Genomic DNA, 15,470 nt, shown 5'->3' with positions numbered 1-15,470 from the left:
AACAAGAAACCAGCCAGTAAAAAATCATTTTGAATAGGATGGAAGGGGAAGACGCTAATTAATGACTGCACTTTCCTCGTAGGAATATTTATATCTGACCCAGAGGGCTTGGTAGTGGATGAAAATTACAAAAACTCACTCCTACTAAGAGGGACCATCCGCAGAATAAAGGTAACATCTGAGAAATATAACATGATCAGAAAATGCAAATACACAGCGCGAGGTGATCTGATGACGCTCCCTTTGTAAATTTTAGAAATCAAGATACTTATCGTACCAGTTGAGAATCGCCCATTGATTAAAGCGACTAACCTACAGCTCACTTTAGGTATGTATAATGCCCTGTATACCCTGGAGTGAAACAGAAGCTTAAGTGGTACAATAACAAGAAAACCTAATATGGTCTATCGCTAAGCGATGAGACAACAAAAGAGAGGGAGGTGTAATACAAACAACTCAACCCCCTCAGTATAAAAATGGTTCAAGGGGATGCAATGAATGGGTGTGACCACAATAAGGTTGCGGGATTTACAAATACATTATAGGCCTGTTTCTAAAAAAGAACCTTTTAATACGGTTTTTAATTCTTCTGACTATTCTAGTTTGATTAATTGTATATAAACGCTGAAAACCAAAAAATCAATGAGGATGTACTGATTTGAAAATATGATGTCATATTCAGACAAAAATGTGGAGACTAAAGTGCTAGTAGATGACTACTGTCAAGTTCTGTTCTGTATACAACTACCATGACAATGTTGAAGTAATTGCAATATTTTGTTTTTTGTTTTTAAATTCAGAGTGATTTTAATTCAAATATTGTCCTGAAGAAGGTGACGACTCAAATCACCGAAACGCCGCGTCGACATATTTTGTGTGATAATTTGTTGTATCAAGAATTTGTTTTTTTTTTTTTTTTTTTTTTTTAAAACCTTTATTTACAAATGCACAGTACACAGCGTCTGCCTACAACCCCGCAGGGCCGGCCGCTATGACAAAAAACAGGCTGAGCGAAAAGTGCAATACGAGGCAGCACGTTGCTGGAGCAATCTCTCACATCAACATTATCGGCAAGAGCGTAACATCATACAAATAGGATAAGAAAGGTTTAATTTTATGTTTTTGTCGAAGTGAACACTAACAAACAAACACATGGTATCATTGTGGCAAGGGTTGCTGGAGGTGGGGGGGGGGGGGAATGAATGTAGGAGAAACGACGATGGCGAGGGGGGGGTGGCGCGCGCAAGAAAAGCATATGGTGAGAATAGGAAAGGAACGTAAATCACGGAGAGGAGGGGAGAGGGACCTCGTAGTCAAGTGGGGGAGAACAGATGTCTCCACGATAAGCATTCCAGGGAGCCCAAACCCTGGACCACTTCCCCGGACGCCCCCGGGCCTCATATACCGTCTTCTCTCGGAACATGGACCAGTCCATGTTCTCTTTCCAGGCACTCAACACTGGCGGTCTAGGGGAGCCCCAAAGCTGCGCAATATCCCTCTTCGCGATCATATTGCCAAGGGTGACCCAAAGTGTCTGGGCAGCAGTGCAGTCAGACGGTTCCCATACATTCAAGAGACAACGACGCGCCTCAGGAAGCAATGGGACCCCCGTGACACGACTCATCACATCATGCACCCTAGACCAGTACGCTACAATCATCGGACATTCCCAGAGAACGTGAAGAAAGGTACCATCCATCCCACACCCACGCTTGCATCGACCATCCGAAACCAAACCCATTCGCACCAGACGCATTCCAGTAAGATACACGCGATGAAGGATTTTCAATTGGACAAAGCGAAGTCGTGCAGGAATAGCTACCTCCTTAGGGGAGGACACAGCGGACTGCCAGTCCTCGTCGTCCAATTCGAGTCCGTCGGCCGTCCAGGCAGCCCTGAGCTTCTCGAGCTGGTCAGTTCTGTTATTAATGAGCTTCTTGTAAATTAAGGAGATGGTACTGTCTGGGACGTAGCCATCTAGAACTCGATCCTCCAAGGGGGAGGACTGCGGAACGTCCGTACCGGGGGGGAAGACAGATGACAAGGCATGCCTCACCTGCATATACCGGAAGTGCTCCCTATCATCGAGCCGGTATTCTAGCTTCAGCGATTCAAAGGACTTAACCGCGCCACGTGTCCACAGGTCCCCCACCGTGCTAATCCCAATCATGTCCCATTTCTCAAACCCTTTCGTCTTCCACAGGTTGCCCAGACGTTCCGAATCATACAGTGGCGTCATACGTGTCAGTCTACCACCCCAGCCCGTGGCCACCGTAGCGTCTCGCCATGCCCGCACCGCACATTTCGTTGGGCCCGTAAGGAGTCGGAAGGGGGCCTTAGAGTACAGCGCCCTATTAAAGTTGCCACCGGGCAACAGCAATTTATCCACAGCAAAGGCAGGAGTGGGCTCCGGAGCGTATGTCGCATGGTTAATGGCACTCAGGTGCGAGGCCCAGTAGTATCGTCTAATGTCCGGCAGCGCAATACCTCCGTCGTACCAGGAGAGCGTGAGCTTGGACAAGGCAATGCGGGCACGGCCGTCCCAGATAAGTTGCCGCTGTAAACTCTCGACTTCATGGAAATAGCGAGCTGGAACAGGGTCGAAGAAAATTTGCAGGGCATAGAGGAATCGAGGGAGCGACATCATTTTAAAGAGCGCCGCCCGGCCCAATGGAGATAAAGGCAGATCGCGCCAACGCCTAACGTCCTGCTTCAGTCTGCGGAGTGGGGCATACAAGTTCCGCTCATAGCGGACCGAAGAAATCATGGATACATGGACCCCAAGATACTTAAAACCGTCCGTCGCTACCAGGATGGGGAATCTGCGGGGGAGAGGCGGCAGAGTACCAGCTATGGCGTAGACACAGGACTTGGTCCAATTAATGACAAGTCCCGAGTTTTTACCGAAGGACGTGAGGACGTCGAAAAGAACATTGAGCGACTTCTGAGGGGAAGTGAGATAGAGGAGGATGTCGTCCGCGTACAAGGAGACACGATCCTCAAGGTCAGGGGACCATCGGATCCCTTTGATCGAGGGTTCCCACCGGAGCCACGCGGCCAGAGGTTCGAGTGCCAAAGCGAACAAAAGCGGAGAAAGAGGACAGCCTTGACGTGTGCCACGGCCCAAGGGGAAGGGGTCCGAGCACCGACCATTCACCGCGACCTGGGCTAGCGGCCGTTCACAGAGAAGCTTGACCCAAGCGATGAAATTGGGGCCAAAGCCAAATTTAGCGAGGGCTGCCCAGAGGTAAGGCCATTCAATAGTGTCGAATGCCATCGTGGCATCAAGGGAAGCGACCACTGCTGGCTCGGCGAGAATAGGAGCTCTCGCGAGGACACTGTGGAGCCTACGCAAATTAAGAGCAGTGTTTCTGTGGGGGATGAAGCCGGATTGATCCGGGTGGATCAGGTCACAAATCACAGCAAGCATCCGATTGGCCAGCACCTTAGCGAGGATTTTGGGTTCCGCATTAAGGAGGGAGATGGGGCGGTACGAGGCACAACGGTCACGAGGTTTGCCATCCTTATAAATGACCACTATGGTAGCGAGGCGCTGCTCAAGGGGGAGGCATCCAGCCTCAACCGCCTCGAGGAACATGCGACGCAGATGGGCGGCCATCTTGTCGGGGCAGAGCTTGTAGAGTTCAATGGGGAGTCCATTAGGGCCCATTGCCTTACCCGAGCGAAGGGAACGAATTGCAAGGGCAATCTCGTCGACAGTAAAGGGGGCCTCCAGAGCGAGGCAGTCCGCATCAGACACAGTAGGCAGAGCAATGTCACGTAGGAGTAGCCTAGAGTCGGCCTCATCTCGATCACTAACAGGCGTATAAACCGTACGGAAGTGGTCAACAAAGCACTCAACAATCTCACCCGGATCGGAGACAGTCACACCAGAATCACGAACAATGGAAGGAACAACACGACTCGCACGCTCAGTCTTATCCAACCACGCAAGAAGCTTGCTAGCCTTGTCACCCACATCATACAGTCGACCAAGTTGATTAGACCGCATCAATTTGGCAGCATCCGTGACACAGGCTTTATAGTCAGCTTGCTTTAATTCCAATTCATGCAACAGTGCAGGCGTGTCATTCCCACCCAGCTCACTTTCAAGCGCAGTGATTTCAGTTTCAAGGGCCACAACAGCCTCCCTCTTGACCCTACGCTCGGTGGCAATGAGTGACAGGGCAGAACCCCGAATAACCGTCTTAAAGGCCTCCCAGAGAACAGTGGGGGAAGTGACTGAGCCTATATTCTCAGAAAAATAGCAATCTATTGCCTTAATCAAGTCTGAGCGGAGCCGAGGGTTTCGAAAGTGCCAAGGAGGGATCGGGGGAACTCTGTTACCAGGAAGACCGCCCACAGAAATCGTAATTAGCAGGGGGGAGTGGTCCGAGATACCCCGGGGGAGATGTCGAATCTCACGAACAGTGGACAAAGTGGAGGCTAACATAAGAAAGTAGTCGATGCGGGAGAGGCTGCCGTGCGCACCAGAGTGAAAAGTGTATTGGTGGAGTGTGGGATGTAGGGAGCGCCAGACATCAACTAAACCAAAAGTGTCAGCCATTTCACTGAGCCACATCTGGGACTGTGGCAATACTCTAGGGGGTAGCCTGTCGCAGTCACCGGACATGACAGAATTGAAGTCCCCGCCCAGGACCAACAAGCCGTCTGGCAGCCCAAGGAGAGTCCTGCCTAAATCAGCATAAGTGGTAGCCTGCAGTCCCGGGGGGATATAGACAACAACAAACACGACCTGCTTACCCTCCCACCTCCCCGAAACAGCAGCATACCGCCCACGCTCATCAAGGATAACATCGTCGATAGCAAGAGCAAGGGAAGACCTTACCATAATACCCACACCCCGGGAACCCGAGGTGAAACCCGCATGTGCAACCAGTCGATAACCCCGGCGGTCTAAGGCCTTGCAAGCATTGCCAATCAAGTGGGTCTCCTGAAGAAACACAACATCAGGGGCGTGGCGCCTCAAGAATTGCAGTACAATGCCCCGCTTAATCCTGTCACCCAAACCATTTACGTTCCAAGAAAGAATCCGCATTTCACCCCCCCCCCATTGCTACAATAACATTCCACACCCACCCCCCAGCAGAACCCACTATGAAAAGTCATTGCAAGATGTGAAATACCATGTAACAAAGAACAAAACAGATTAAACAAAACAAAACCCAGTCCCCAAACACCAACCCCAAGACCCAAACCCGTTACAACACCCCCCTCCCTGCACCCCTGCTGACTAAAAAGCCACCCCCAACTGCAGTGTGCCTGTCGCCCCATACTTCTACACAAAGAACCCCCCGAGGAGGAAGGGAGAAATCACCCGTTACCGCACCGCCACGGGCAGAGTCATTAGGGAATAAGTCAATGTACACAGTACGTTTCATAGTCTCAATCGGAACCTCTAGGGCATCTGTTACTCCTGGGCCGCTGCACCACCTTCCGCACCACCAGGGCCTCCGCTCCCAAAGTCCTCTGCCGGCAACGAGTCCAGCCAGTCGGCTACACGTTCAGGTTGATCAAAGAAATAGGCACGCTCCCGATATTCGATCCGGAGCCGGGCCGGAAACAGCATGGCATATTTCAGTCCCCGGTCCCTTAGACGACGCTTCACTCCAAGGAAACCTGATCTTTGCCGCTGCACTTGAGGAGTGAAATCGGGATATATGGAGACAGAGTTGTTGTCATACTTCAGGGGACCATGTTTACGGGCGGCCTGGAGGATAGCATCCCTGTCCCGGTAGTGAAAAAGCCTGGCGATGATAGGCCTCGGTGGATTCCCCGGCTTCACTTGACCTCCAGGAAAACGATAGGCGCGCTCCACGGCAAAGAACTTACTAAGTCCCGCCGGAGCCAGTTGGGCGACTATGAGTTCCTCGACCAAGAGATCGGTAGCTACAGCACCATCACCTTCCGGCACTCCGACAAGGCGTATGTTGTTCCGCCTGGCCCTGTTGTCATAGTCCTCCATCCGCTTAAGCAGTAGGTCGTGCGATGCACGTAGATTGCCAATTTCGGATTGCGCCTCAGCCATGTCGTTCACCAGGCTCGACGTTTTAAGATCTAGTGCCTTCACCCGCTCATTTGTTTTGGCCAAATCGGCCCGAATCAGAGTCACATCCACCGCCACCGTGTCTATTTTGGTCACCACGGCTTCAAATTGTTGACTCATGTCGGCCTTGAGACCAGTAATGGCAGCCATTAGGTCTTGGAGCGACACTTCCGAAGTAGACGATGTGTCCGTTTGAAGTCCTTCAGCACCCATACATACGGTCCCGGGGGAGCCCCTCGGCTGGGTGTAGCGTTCGATCATGTTTGACTGGATCGATCCCCCCTGGGTTGCCGCCTTCCGGCGTTTTTCGGCCTCCACTTTCGTCGCCATCTCGCATTCAGTGTCGGCCAGATAGCCAGGGGAAGTGACGAGAAGGTAGAAAAGTCTCGAAACTCCGATGCGCCGCTGAGACAGAGGCGTCGCAGCCTCCTTGCCAGTCCAACGGAGGATAGTGCAGGCTGAGAGGGCCGCAGGCAAGGCAGAGTAGGAGGAGACAGGAACAAAGAAAAGGAAACCGAAAGTGAAAGCAATACACCTCCGGCGGGCCAGATGCCAGGCAGCCGTTGTTGTTCAATTACAGGTCGGCCAAAGTGGGCAGCCGAGTCCCCGGTCGCGCCCGCGGGCAGGCCAGAAAGTTGCAAAGTTCAGAAAAATGGTCCCCAGGGTCTGATTTTGACCAGAGAAGGATCAGTAGCATCAGCGATGATGGCGCTGCAAAAGCCCGTCAAAATGACCAGGATAAGTGAAGGATAGATAAAGAAGGACGGCGCGGGTCTCGGGAGCTCTCTGCTCACGCGACCATCTTGGATGCCCGCGTAGCTCCTCCTCGTATCAAGAATTTTTAATGCAGACATATTTTGTGTGATAAATTGTTGTATCAAGAATTTTTTAATGTATTTTATGAATAAATGTGAAAACTTTTAATATTCAAAGTTGGTATGAACAGATAATAATAAAAATAAAAACAATTTTGCAAGTAAAATCACATTTGGTGTATAAATCCTCATCCTTTACTAATGTATTGGTATTTAAGATTACAGTAACTAAGGCAACTTGTAATTAACTGTAAATTTGTCAATCTTTATGCAACCTTAGATACGACGTTTGGCTCACCTTGTGTCCTTGATTTGAACCCCCTAGAGACATAAGTCTCTTTTTTTAATACATGAAAAGGTAATCCTTATTCTTGCTTTCACAATACCCCTCCCTTTTCAGAAAAAGGGTTTCTCCTTCTAATTTGAAGCCCATTTATATAAACCTTTTGGATTTGCAAAGGTTACCCAGTTTCTCCGCACTCCACAGAGGTGTGGCGAGCGTGAGCTTGTTCTCCCATTGCAGGTGCTTGGTGACGGTATGCCAAACTTGTACGGCATGCGCGGTGGGTCCAGTCAGTGGGTATCTACAGGGTTTAGCGTAAAGCACTTCAGTATAGTTCCCCCCCGTCCATGGCATAGCCGGGGTCATCCGGTTGCCCATAGATCCCGTGGTTGATTGGCGCTAGCTGAGACGCCCAGTAGTATTTCTTTAAGTCAGGCAGACTAATTCCCCCATCATACCAGTTTAGGCTTAGTTTGGAGAATGCTATGCGCGGTCCGCCTTCCCATAGGAGCAGTCTCTGAAGACTCTAGATATCCTTAAAATAGGGCGTGGGAACTGGATCCATAGTGTTCTGAAGTATATATAGGAAACATGGAAATGCCATCATTTTAAAAAGGACCACCCTGCCTAGCATGGATTAAGTAAGGGATCTCCAATGTGCGACATCATTCTTGAGTCTTTGCAGGGGCGGATCCAAATTGCTGCCATAAAGGAGTTTCGGATCCAGGGTCGCATAAATTCCGAGGTATCGGAACGCCTCCAACGCAATCGAGACCAGTTTGTATTTATCTTCCATTCAAGAAACATTCTGTAGAGCTTGTTCAGTTGCAGAAATCCAACACTTTTAGAGGTCACAGAAGCTGTTATAAATTATGTGTCTACCTCTAATTCTAAACAGCACATGGATCCTGTATGTTTAGTTAACACAAATGGAAAAAGTTGGGAAACCCCCACGTTTGCTACTGATGTCGATCCAAAAGTCAATTCTATTATAACCACCGAGGATGTTCGGCAATTTAGAAACGTTGTATGTTGCGTAAAAAACGCAGGTCATTTTCATGTTGTGTGTAAGAGTAATAAGACACTTGTAAAAATCAGTAGCATAGATGTAGTGGAAGACCTGTGCTCACAAAATTTTATTAATTCCATTCTTACAATTAAATGCAATTCTATATTAACCTCTTGCGTCTGACGTCACGGTGGGCGCGTGCGGAGGACGGCCAGGGGCCGTCTGTTCCACGCATGTGTGGAATTCACCTGCACGGCAGGGGAATTCCAGCCACGTCGAAGCTGATAAGTACTGCGTCTGTAAAAGGCCCACTCTGTGTAGCTAAGATGAATAACATTTCTTTGCAAATGACTAATTCAGGTTCTCCAAACACTATTCTAATAGATAACACTTTCTATAATAATTTAAAGGACAAGGCGTCTTTACTGCCAACAGACATGAATCCGAAAGCTTTTGGAGAAAATGATATTGATATGTTAGGGTCTTTCACATCTAAGTTTAGAGTGTTGAAGTAGAGAATATGTCACCATAATTAAGGTTGCAGTTAAGGGGAAGGATATAATTGGTGACAGGAATGGCAAAAACTGATTTATATCCCAAACCAGAGTAATGGATTCCTGTAGGTGTCAGTGATGTGCCCATAGCATATGCTAGTAATACCGGTGAAACAGTTAAAAAATATATTACATATTTCAATGACATATTGCATGATCAAGTGGGTGTTGTCAAGGGCTTCAAAGATCACACTAGGCACAAACCTCAGGTGCAACCAGTGGTTCACAAAGTACATCCTGTTCCACTTAGCATGAGAGATGAACTCAAGCAGGTTCTTAAGAACTTGCATTCTCAGGTTCTAATTGAACCAAGCGATTCGTCACAGTGGGTCTCTTCAGTGGTTGTAGCACAGAAGAAGTCTGGGGAGATTAGAGTATGTACCAACTTATGCACCCTCAATAAAAACATACTGGTTGATTGCCATCCTCTCCCAAAGATACACAATTTAATAGACAAATGGGGTCGGCAAAATGACTTTCGATTATTATTTTTATTTACAGACTTTTTTATAGCGTGAATCTGACCCGAATCAATTATCAGAGGGCATTACATAGCACCAGTTGCATTACATTAGAACACATTCATTTTTGTTAGGCACATAATGACCTACTTACAGCCTACCATCAGATCGCTTTGACGCTTGAATCACAAAAATTTACGACTTTTGTAACACCATTTGGTGCTTACAAATATCTCAAATTGCTGTTTGAGCGGGCGCCAACATTTAGCATATTCCAAAAGTTAATGGATAATTTGTTTGGCTAGTTAAAGGGGTATAAGCATATCAAGATGACTTATTGGTTTTTGCAGAGATTATGAAGGCAACAATCAAATCATAAGGAAAATTTTAACAATCCTGATACAAAGACTTATGACCATTATGCGTGACAAATTAAATGTTTGGAACTGAAGACTTAGAATATTTAGGTCACACAATTTACTTGTCATGGAGCAAACCTACATTTTGTCTGATTAAGACAATCAGACAGGCAACACCACCCAAGGATAGAGATGCTCTTTGGTCATTTTCTCGGGCTATCAGAGTACTATGCCGATTTATAAAAAGGTATGCACAAGTTGTTAAGCTATTAGGAGCATTTTTAAGAAAAGGGCAGATATTCTTGTATACAAGTAAATTGGTTGTATTATTTGACAATGTCAAAAAGTTAATTGAGACTATACCTGGTTTGAGTGTATTTCACGAAGGGAGTATAACAGTAATTACAAAGCCGACACCATCATTGCACCCCACCTCCAGAACATCATAAACAACTCCTTCATGTCCGCCACCTTCCCAGAGAGCTGGAAGCATGCAGAGATCAACGCCCTACTGAAGAAACCCACAACGGACCCTAAAGACCTCAAGAACTTCTGCCCCATCTCCCTTCCTCCCTTCCCTGCTAAAGTCATCGAGAAACCCGTCAATAAACAACTGACCGCATTCTTCGAGGCAAATGACTCCCTCAACCCATCCCAGTCCGGATTTTGAGCCAACCACAGCACCGAGACCACCCTCATCGCAGCCACCGACGACATCAGGACCCTGCTTGACAACTGGGAAACAACCGCCCTCATCCTGCTAGATCTCTCAGCCGCCTTTGATACCGTCTGCCATCGCACCCTAATAACCCGCCTCCACAATGCTGGGATCCAAGGAAAAGCCCTGGACGGGATCATCTCTTTCCTCTCCAACAGAACCCAGAGAGTCCGCCTCTCTCCCTTCCGGTCCGCGGCCCTGCTTGACAACTGGGAAACAACCGCCCTCATCCTGCTAGATCTCTCAGCTGCCTTTAATACCGTCTGCCATCGGACCCTAATAACCCGCCTCCACAATGCTGGGATCCAAGGAAAAGCCCTGGACTGGATCATCTCTTTCCTCTCCAATAGAACCCAGAGAGTCCGCCTCCCTCCCTTCCGCTCCGCGGGCACCGATATCATCTGCGGCGTACTCCAAGGCTCATCGCTCAGCCCAACCCTCTTCAATATCTACATGAGCCTCCTCGCCACCATCGCACGCAAACACAACCTCAACATCATCTCCTATGCCGACGACACCCAGATGATAATCTCCCTCACCAAAGACCCAGCCACCGCCAAAATCAACCTCCAGGAAGGAATGAAAGACGTCGCGGAATGGATGAAGCTCAGCCGTCTGAAACTGAACTCAGACAAAACGTAGGTCCTCATCCTCGGACCATCCCCATCTGCCTGAGACGACTCCTGGTGGATCACAGCGTTGGGGACCACACCGACACCCATGGACCACGCACGCAACCTGGGATTCATCCTGGACTCCTCTCTCACGATGACCAAGCAAGTCAACACCATCTCATCCTCATGCTTCAACACCCTGCGCATGCTCTGAAGGATCTTCAGGTGGATCCCCACCGAGACCAGAAAGACAGTGACCCAGGCCCTCGTCACCAGCCGACTGGACTACGGGAACGCCTAATACGCAGGAACCACAGCCAAACTTCAGAAAAGACTCCAGCGCATAACGACGGATCCGCACGACTCATCCTCGATATCCCTCGCCACAGACACATATCTGCCCACCTGAGAGACCTACACTGGCTCCCTGTCAGCAAAAGGATCACGTTCAGACTCCTCACCCACGCACACAAAATGCGCTCCACGACATGGGCCCCGAATACCTCAATAACCGCCTCACGTTCTACACTCCAACCCGCCAGCTCCGCTCCGCTAGCCTCGCCCTCGCCACCGTCCCACGGATTCACAGAACCACCACCGGAGGAAGATCGTTCTCCTACCTAGCTGCCAAGATGTGGAACTCCCTCCCCGCCCACTTACGACTGACCCTGGACATCTCACCTTCAGGAAACACCTCAAGACCGGGCTATTCGAGAAGTAGCAGCAACCCCTCCCCCCCCACCCCCCTTCAGCACCTTGAGACCCTCATGGGTGAGTAGCACGCTCTATAAATGTTCTGATTGATTGATTGATTGATTGATTGATGCCAGTTTAAATGATGTTGGGACTGCACTTAGTCAGTGGATGGCTGGGAAACAGCAAACAGTGTCTTTTGTATCCAGGCCATTAAAACAAGTGAGAGACATTACCATTGAATGTGAGGCACTTGCAGGTATATGGGCTGCACAAAAATGTTACATGCACATTTAGGGTTGTAAATTTGAGTTATATATTATCCATAAGCTATTTATACACATGCTGAATGGGAGTGGTATGAGTAATGTGTTGGTAAGGCTGGTAAGGTTTGTTTCAAAACTTCAAGAGTACAATTTTGTGGATAAACATCTGTCTGAGGGTAAATATTTTCTGTGATGCTTGTCACAATTGTCTCTGGGAGATACTGAGCAAGAGGATTTCTTGGATGACAATGAATGTGTTGTAGCTGCCTTTGAGGCAATCAGTCGATGCTCTACTATGATTACTTTGAAAGAGTGGTTGGATGCATATCAATGTGACGAGAATATGCAAAAAGCCAATCAATTTATTGTGAATGGCTGGCCTAAAGTTTGGTGTCTTAGAGTCGAATGTTTTTTTCAGATTTCAGAAGAGTTGTCTGTAGTGAATGGAATAGTATTGAGAGTTGATTCATTTGTACTACCTGGAAAGGTACGGAATGAAATGTTTTGATGGCCCACTAGTGGAATTTGGGTACCACCAAAACTTGCAAAAGGGGTAAATAACATTATTGGTGGCCTTCCTTGGACAGTCAAGTTTGTTATTGATAAATGTTCTGCATGCTTACTTTCAGGCCAACTGAAACACCTTTGTACCCTGCTACTTTCCCTGATGGTGCATGGAACAAAGTGGGTTCGGATTGTTCAGGTCTGTACAGCCAACCAACATGAGGTGTTTGATAGTATTAATTGATTATTACTCATAATGGATGTCATTTTCTTCTGTTGAATCTCCAGTATCGAAGCTGCCAGTACTCTTCTTGAAAATATGTTTTTGGTCTAAGGATTGCCAAAAGAAATAGTTACCGAATTTAATTTCTGGCAGTGTGCTCGTATTTCTAGAGCACTATACATAAAACAGTCGAAGACTGCTCTATATCCACCAACTTCTAATAACTTTGTGGAAAGGGGGAACACTTTCATAAAAGAGGGAATACAAACCGCCTTAACATCAGGGCGTGATGTGTGTAATTTTGTGAAGACTAAGGTTTGGAGTTATAATACATCAACACCTTTTTTCTTTACTTAGAGGTAGAGAAGTTCACACCAGTCTGTTACCAGGGTGGCTAGAGGATAAAGGATGTTAAAATAATGTTGAAAAATAGAATAACAAGAATGGGATTTCTTCAAATGTGGCTCTGAAACAGGCCATGATGATAAGTAACGTTGATGAGAAGCACAATTCACATGCCAAACATTTTTGTGTAGGTGATTGGGTGTTAATCAAAAGGCCAATCAGATTAGGAAATGGTAGTTCAAGTTTTCCTTAGCTGTGCGAATTATTAAAGTTAATAAAGGTGCTATTTTACTTGAAGGCAAAGGGTAGTGGAATAGAAGACAACTGATGAAACTCACTCTGCAACAGGCTGAGATAGTAATAAAGAAAACTAGCAAGGATGCTGACTCTGGTCATGCTGGTTGCAGCCAAACAGTGAATCTCATGGATAGTTGGATGACCGTTTTGTTGATTCAGATGCTAGGGTTACTGTTACTTCTGTTTCAGCACAAAAGGTGTCACAGTTAGTTTCTGATGCTGTACGGGAAAGTAGTGTGGCAGGGTGCAGCGAGGTGAGGCGGAAGACTGGTTCTGGCAATGTGAAGGCACCAAGTAAATTTACTGATTATTTAATGAATTGATGTTTTCATTAATTATTTCTATGCTTTGTTGTCTTGAGTTGGAAATTCAATTTTTCTTCAAAAGGGGGTAGGTGTTGTAGTATTGAGTCAATTGCTATTTATTTAATTGTATCTATGGTATTGTTTACTGTACATACCCACATTGTAATGTTTTGAATGCCACTCACGTTCTGGAATGGAATGGTGGTTTTGGATTAGACGCAGGGATCTCCAAACCGGTCCTGGAGGGCCGGATCCATGCCAGATTATTAAAATTACTACATGTATCTCAATGGGGATATCCAAAAAATCTGGCGTGGATCCGGCCCTCCAGGACCGGTTTGGGGACCCCTGGATTAGAGGGTCGTGGGCTAATAATTTCAGAAATAAATCCATCTTTTCATCCTCCTCTTGGAACCATGTCTATCTTTGCAACCATTCAGAACCATGACCTCCCAGGGCGGTATGAAGTGAAGTTATTTGAACATGAGCTGCATGTGCTGATAAATGGGTAGTCAATGGGGAAGCTAGGCCCAGTGGACAGCTGCTGCATGAAATAAGAACCAGCGTAACAGACAAGAACTGAAGGTGTTGTCCAACCGTAATCGCACTGTACATATTTCTTGGCTGCTGATTTTCTGTTTGTTGCAATGGAGGGGCAAAATAGTGGCGGTATGTCTTCGGGCAGCTAGCAGTGAATGGCTGTAATCCTCAGTATGCAAATGCACAGTAAGTTTTGTGCCTCTTCTATCATCCCTTCGGCAGACAGGCATGCAATTGTAACAATTCATGTGCCATCTATTATAGTAAATCTTATACAGATCACATGCAAATTATTTAGTTGATAGAGTAACAATACAGTGATAAATCTGCCTATTGAACATTAACGTGACACAAAAACAAGCACAAAGGAATACAGTCTAAGAAATATGTTTATATTAAAGATTTTTACAGTACAAGAAAAAATGATCCACGAAATGTAACTTGACACTAAAATAATGTGTGTCTGGTGAGCATTTGCTACTTTCTATTTTAAGTCTAGAAACACTAACCTATACTAAAATATACCCCGAATGTAAAATCTATCACCTAACCAACACTAATCTACCATAATAACCTATATTGAGATATACCTCTGCATACAGAACATATCCACTGCAACCCTTATACCAGGGGTCTTCAAACTGGGGGCGGGCCCCCTTGCGGGGGGCCTCAAGTGATCCCTGGGGGCGCCAGGCTTTGACCAAAGGAAACATTATTGCCATAGCGGTGCTTTGTTTTAAGCAGTGGGGAAAAATGAGCAGCAGTAAGCCTCCCTGTAATGGGCCATCACTGGCTTCCTTTGTCATTTATATTCTAGCTGGAAAAAATGGTAACACAACGTAACTACAATGTTTAAATATGTCTTGTGTTTAAATAAGTAATGACATATGTAACCCCTTCGCTGCAGGGTGGGGAGGGGGCCGCGCGCAGCGCCCGCATGCTGGTGACGAGCTCAGCTCGTCATGGAGTACAGCGGAGTTGTTCTCATGACGAGCTGAGCTCGTCACGGCCGCACCGGTTTTTGGAACGTTCAGCACAGCAGGGAAATTAGCCCCGCTTGCGAACGTTCCAACGGCCGTGGCTTGTCAGCAGCACCCATGAGGTTAAACATTGACAGTTTAATAGAATAATTGTGGAAAAACTGGGCGGCCACAGTATTAAAAGGTTTGAAGACCCCTGCCTTATACTAATATATCACACTGACCTATATGAATTTTACCCAGGACTGCAAATACTACGACCCACCCTTACCTTCATACTAATTGGTCACACTAACCTATATTAACAAATACCCCAGAGTGCAAATGGTAGTGCCTATCCAAACCCAAGCTCAAACTAACCTACACTGACATGTACCCTTGGGTGCAAATACTACTGATCGCTCACACGGACATCAATTTCTAGTTCAAAGACAGAA

The sequence above is a fragment of the Lissotriton vulgaris genome, chromosome 6 (assembly GCF_964263255.1).
Source record: "Lissotriton vulgaris chromosome 6, aLisVul1.2, whole genome shotgun sequence".
NCBI lineage: Eukaryota > Metazoa > Chordata > Amphibia > Caudata > Salamandridae > Lissotriton > Lissotriton vulgaris.
Note: the sequence above shows the minus strand (reverse complement) of the source record.